This window comes from Papaver somniferum, chromosome 3 (assembly GCF_003573695.1).
Source record: "Papaver somniferum cultivar HN1 chromosome 3, ASM357369v1, whole genome shotgun sequence".
Taxonomy (NCBI): domain Eukaryota; kingdom Viridiplantae; phylum Streptophyta; class Magnoliopsida; order Ranunculales; family Papaveraceae; genus Papaver; species Papaver somniferum.
Genome location: NC_039360.1, coordinates 193,831,195 through 193,838,087, shown reverse-complemented (window position 1 = coordinate 193,838,087; position 6,893 = coordinate 193,831,195). Strand labels below are relative to the sequence as shown.

Here is a 6,893-nt window from a genome sequence, read left to right as displayed (position 1 = left end):
CTGAATTTGAATTCAGTTTTTCCCGCAAAAAATCTGGAGAAGAGAAAGGTTGCCCCCTATCCAGAGTATAGGTGCCGATAGCAGGTGCCTTTGGGGTGTCCTGAGGGTGCCCCTTAGTAATTAGGGTACCCCTTATCCATAGTGAGAGTCCGAATAGCAAGTGTCCTCCGGGTGCGCTTTTCGACAACTTTTCGAGCCGATCTTACCAAAAATGTTTATTGGACAAAAATACCTACACACACATAAAACACCATAATAAGTACAAAAATGAGCACTATCAATATATAGAATCGAGACAAATTAGACACAAAAATGTGTTTATCAAATACCCCCAAACCTATTATTTGCTAGTCCTCGAGAAAAGATAAAATTAAAAAATAAAATCCTAACTCACTGACGCAAGCATCGTCGATTGCATTTAGTGTATGCAATAAGCCTTTAAACCCCTAGGTGTCCCTAGTGGACGAGTTATAGTCTCGGGAGGGCTTACCAGAGGTATACCAACAAAACCTTTATACTCCAGACCCTAGCTATCTACGCAGAACCTTGAAAAGCACTAAAGAATCTCCTTGGTTGGCATACTTATTGACTACAGGAAGAAATACCCTGATGCGAAATTCCAATTGATGTACACGAGTTTGCACTCAAGCATACTAAAATTCATATAAAGTGACAGATCTCTACTCAAATAGTTGCACTATGGACATCAATATTCGGAGTCAAACCAATCACATGGATAGATTAAGAGATGGATATAGAAAAACGTAGATGGTTTTGATGTTTACTAAGTGAACGGCGTTTCCCATATCTGTCTAAAGACCTCCGCCAAAATGAACCTATCCTAATGGATTGAGATACTAGTCTGACTAATATCAACACAACTGGCATATACAAGGGAACCAGTGATTGATAATCCTAACTCTAGGTCAACACAGCTGGCATATACAAGGGTACCAGTGGTCGACTTTATTGAATTTATTCCTTTTGGTCAAATGGTCTGGTCTCAATTTTTTTTTTCTTTCATGGTATCTCAATCACTCTAATTCACCCTAGCATTGGTAACAACTTGAATCGTGAGCCCCACCTAATCACTTAGAGTAACATAGTTTAAAAACAAAATAAAATAAAAATAGAAGTGAAAAGGACTCAACGAGATATGGTGAAACTATCATGTTATTTCTAACACCTGAGCTATGTGATTTTATGAATAGACTCTTCTAGATGTTTCCATCTAATCAAATTGGTTCCTCAACTCTTACAACCAAAATGCTTCCATCCACTTAGGTTGGTTAGTGCCATCCTTAATATGCATAAATTTCTAGGCTCTGGAGTTTATTTAAAACAAAAAGTTTCTACCCCACCCCCAAACTTAAATCTAACATTGTCCTCAATGTTTCGAATGAAAAAACAGTACCAAAAATATAAGTAACATGAGGAAATAGTAAAGAGAGAGTTCGGAAAGATAGTACCTGGGTGAAGTGAAACCAAAAACTGACAAAAATATTATACAACATACAAATCGCCTCGATGGTCAATCAAGGGTAAACAGGGTCCTCCAGAGGGACCTCCTCAACATCACCTGTAGGAAAAGGCTCTAAAAAGGGCTTCAATCTCTGACCGTTAACCTTTGAATAACTAGTACCATCTGATGTCTCAATCTCAATAGCGCCATGAGGAAAAAAAGTACGGACCACAAAAGGACCGGTCCACCGAGAGCGCAGTTTCCCGGGGAATAGATGCAAACGAGTGTCATACATAAGAACTTTTTGACCTGGAGAAATGACTTCCGTAAAATATTCTTATCATGTACAAGTTTCATTTTTTTTCTTATACTCCTTAGCACTATCGTATGCATCTCTACGAATCTCGTCCAATTCATTGAGCTGGAGCTTTCTGTGAGCTCCTGCCTTGTCAAGTGAAAAGTTTAACTGCTTAATAGCCCAATAGGCTCTATGATCTAACTCAACAGGAAAGTGACATGCCTTTCCAAATACTAAACGGTAGGGTGACATTCCAATGGGTGTCTTAAACGCGGTACGGTAAGCCCATAAGGCATCAGTAAGCCTCGACGACCAATCTTTCATATTAGGATTAACTGTTTTCTCTAAAATACGCTTAATTTCCCTATTGGAAACCTCTACCTGACCACTAGTCTGTGGGTGATACAGGGTAGCTACTTTGTGGGTAATACTATATTGTTTCATTAATTGAGCAAACGGTCTATTACAAAAGTGTGAACCCCCATTACTAATTATAGATCGCGGTGTACCAAAACGTGTAAGTATATTCTCTTTCAAAAACTTAATTACGACCCTATGGTCATTTGTTTTACACGGAACCGCCTCAACCCACTTAGACACATAGTCTACAACGACAAGTATGTAAAGATAACCTAAAGAATTAGGAAATGGACCCATAAAATCAATGCCCCACACATCAAAGACCTCAGTCACTAAAATAGGGTTCAAATGCATCATATTTCTACGGGAAACGGTTCCTAACCTCTGGCAACGATCACAAGAAACACAATGACTATGGGAGTCTTTAAACAGTGAAGGCCAGTAAAATCCACACTGCAATATCTTAGCAACAGTCTTCTTAGCACTAAAATGACCCCCACAAGCATGTTCATGACAAAATGAGAGAATAATGGACTGGTCACTCTCAGGTACACATCTCCTAATAATCTGGTCGGGACAATACTTAAACAAATAAGGATCGTCCCAAAAGAAATGCTTAACCTCGGCTAAAAACCTAGAACGATCTTGTTTACCCCAATGTTGAGGGGTACGGCCAGTAATAAGATAATTCACTATATTTGCATACCAAGGTGATTGGGAAACAGAGAACAATTGTTCGTCAGGAAAGCTATCCCTTATAGGAAGGGCATCACTACGGGAACTAACAACTAACCTGGATAAGTGGTCTGCTACTACATTTTCAGCACCCTTTTTGTCTCTAATGTCTGGAGAAAATTCTTGTAACAATAGGATCCACCTAATCAATCTAGGTTTGGTGTCATTCTTAGACAAAAGGTATTTCAAAGCAGCATGATCGGTATAGATTACGATCTTAGAACCTAATAGGTAGGATCTAAACTTATCCAAGGCAAACACGATGGCTAGAAGTTCCTTCTCGGTAGTTGTATAGTTCAATTGGGCATCATTCAGAGTTTTGCTAGCATAGTAAATCACATGAAGTAATTTGTCTACTCGTTGACCTAACACAACGCCCATAGCATAATCTGAAGCATCACACATAATCTCAAAGGGTAGGTTCCAGTTGGGTGCCTGGACTATGGGAGAGGTAGTGAGTAAATTTTTAAGCTTCTCAAAAGCCTCTAAACAAGCATCATCAAAGACAAACTTAACATCTTTTGCAAGCAAACTGCAAAGAGGTCTAGAAATCAAGCTAAAATCCTTAATGAATCGACGGTAAAAACCTGCATACCCTAGGAATGACCTAATGTCTTTTACGGTTTTTGGGACCTGTAAAGTTTTAATAAGGTCAACTTTGGCTTTGTCTACCTATATACCCTTTGAAGAAATGATGTGCCCTAAAACAATTCCTGTTTTAACCATGAAATGGCATTTTTCCCAATTAAGCACTAAATTCTTTTCCTTACACCTAGTCAACATTAATGTCAAATGATGCAAGCACTCATCAAAAGATGAACCAAACACTGAAAAGTCATCCATAAAGACCTCTAAAAACCGTTCTACCTTATCAGAAAATATGCTCATCATACAACGCTGGAAAATCGCAGGGGCATTACACAGCCCGAAAGGCATGCGTCTATACTCGAATGTACCAAAGGGACGGGTAAAAGTGGTTTTCTCTTGGTCTTCTGGGGCAATAACGATCTGATTATATCCGAAAAAGCCATCTAAAAAGCAATAGAAACTATATCCAGCTAATCTCTCTAGCATTTGGTCGATAAAAGGAAGGGGAAAGTGATCCTTCCTTGTGACCTTGTTCAATTTCCTATATTCGATACAGACACGCCATCCCGTGGTCACTCGGGTTGGGATTAACTCATTATCCTCATTCTGGACTACAGTGATACCTGATTTCTTGGGAACAACCTGAACGGGGCTGACCCACTTACGTCTGAAATTGGGTAGATAATGCCCGCATCTAACAACTTAAGCACCTCTTTTCGAACTACTTCTTTCATGTTAGGGTTCAGTCGACGTTGCATCTCCCTATACGGTTTGGAGTCTTCCTCTAAATGAATCTGATGCATACAAACGGTAGGACTAATACCCTTAATGTCTGTTATAGACCACCCTAAAGCTTCCTTATTATCTTGAAGTACTTTTACTAGCCTACTTTCCTGATTACTATCCAAGTCGGCAGCAATAATCACAGGTAAAGTCTCAGATGGGCCTAAGAACACATACTTCAGGTTATCTGGTAGTGGTTTGAGGTCCAACTTAGGGGTCTCTTCTAAGGAAGGAACTGAGGTAGTCTCAGAAGCTGGTAATGGTTCGAACCTAGCTTTCCATCTATCAGTGTCTAACACAGGGGTAGAATCTAATAGAGCATTCACTTGTTCAATGGTACTATCATCGTCAAAATCTAAACCAAAACGGGATAGACAACTCTCTAATGGGTCTTCAGACAAGATGTCTGGTAATGACTCCTGAACTAAGGATTCTATCATATTCACCTCTTTAACACATGTGTCATCTAGCTCATAAGGTAGCTTACTGACATTAAAAATGTTCATTTCGATAGTCATATTACCAAAGGATAAATTCATCACACCATTTCGACAGTTTATGATCGCATTAGACGTAGCTAAGAATGGGCAACCTAAAATCTCAGGTATCTGGTTCTCTGGGTCAGGGACAGGTTGGGTATCTAGGACCACGAAATCCACTGGATAAATAAACTTGTCGACCTCAATAAGAACATCCTCGATAACACCTCGAGGAATTTTGACAGACATATCAGCTAACTGCAGTGTTATCTGAGTAGGTTTCATTTCACCAAGTCCTAGCTGTAAGTACACATGGTACGGCAGTAAGCTCACACTGGATTTTTCTACCCGGTGTTTACCTATTGCACAAGCAATGGTTGGGGAACCTGGGTCTTTGTACTTTAGAGTGCTAGTATTCTGAATGATTGAACTTACATGACTAGCTAAAAAGGCTTTCTTATGGACGCTAAGTTTTCGCTTTCGCGTACACATATCCTTAAGGAACTTGGCATAAGCAGGAATTTGCCTAATTGCATCTAATAAAGGAAGGTTTATGGTAACTTGCTTAAAAACCTCCAATATGTCATTAAAGTTCGACTCGTTCTTTGTTGATGCTAATAGATGGGGAAATGGGGCTCTAGGCACAAAATCAGACCTCTCAGGAACCGAATTGGCATCATCGGAAATTTTAACAGTCCCCTCAGTTAGTGGTCCTGAGGGGTGAACTACAGTATGTTCACTATCGGGCATGGTTACCTGATTGTCTACTACTCTACCACTCCTAAGGGTTCTGATAGCATTCAATTGATTCAATGGTTTTGCACCTACTTCATGAACTCCTCTAGGGTTGGGGGTAGTCTGACTAGGGAGCCTTCCGTTATCTCTTTCACTTAAGGTCTTAGCTATTTTTCCGACTTGAAGTTCTAGCTTAGCAAGGCTCTGAGCATTAGTTTGAAAGTTCTGCTTGGTTTCCTGTTGAAAACTAAATTGGCTTTGTGCTAACATATCCTGAGTTTTTGCTAACATCTTAATACATTCCTCTAAGCTAGTCGTTTTGTTTTCTGGGCCTGATGAATTCTTAGTGTAACCAAAACCTGGGGGAGCATTAGAATTACTAAACTGACCTTGACTCTGGCCCTTAGACCATGAAAGGTTCGGATGGTTTCTCCAACCAGGATTATAGGTTTCTGAATATGGGTCAAACTTCGGACGGTTATCATACCTAGTGTTATTATAGAGAGCATTGGCTTGCTCTTCATTATTCTGGCCTTCCCAAAAAGGCTCCAATCTACCACTAGTGTGACCCACTTCTAAAGCTTCTAACCTTTTCGCTATAGCAGCAATTTTGGCATCTGATTCAAAGCTTTCTTCTACCCTATTAACGTTTCCTCTGCCTAGAAGAATTGTTTTCTGGGGTACCCTATTGCTTTCCCATTGTTGGGTCTTTTCGGCGATTTCATGCAAATATGTCATCGCATCATCAACTGTTTGGTTTTCCAACCCACCTGTACACATGGACTCTACTGTAGTTGTTGTGGGATAATCTAAACCCTCATAAAATATCTGAACTAACCTAACCTTTTCTAAACCATGATGAGGACATTGGGCTAATAAATCATTGAACCTTTCCAAATACCTATACAAAGATTCTCCCTCCTGTTGTGTAAACGTGCATATTTGCGTCCTAATAGACGAGGTTTTGTGCCTAGGGAAAAACTTGTTCAAAAAGGCAGATGTAAGTTGTTCATAGGTTTCAATTGATTCGGAAGCCAAACTATACAACCACGACTGGCTTTATCTTTTAAGTAAAAGGGAAATAACCTGAGTTTTAAAGCATCATCATCAAGGTTTATAATTTTCAGGGTACTACAAATTTCCTCAAAGTCCCTAACATGGAAATAGGGGTTTTCATTTTCTTTTCCTAAAAAGATTGGGAGCAACTGTAAGGTTCCAGGATTAAGTTCATAATTTGCTTCAGTTTCAGGTAACCTGATACACGAGGGACGAGTAGTCATAGTAGGATTCAACAAGGCTTTCAAAGTTTCCATTTCTGGCGCTATTGGACTATCAGGGATTCTTTCCTCAAACGGACGTTCAAAAACGGAATCTTCACGAAACGTACTTTCTAAATTGAGGTAATCAAGACGCTTAGAACTACTAGGTTTCTCTTTAAAAAATATACCTAGGG

At 39.6% G+C, this 6,893-nt stretch overlaps 1 pseudogene; it reads left to right on the top strand.

Annotated features, from left to right (window-relative positions):
* The first annotated feature begins 6,290 nt into the window (after positions 1–6,290).
* Positions 6,291–6,390, top strand: LOC113362349 (annotated as a pseudogene).
* The last annotated feature ends 503 nt before the right edge of the window (positions 6,391–6,893 follow it).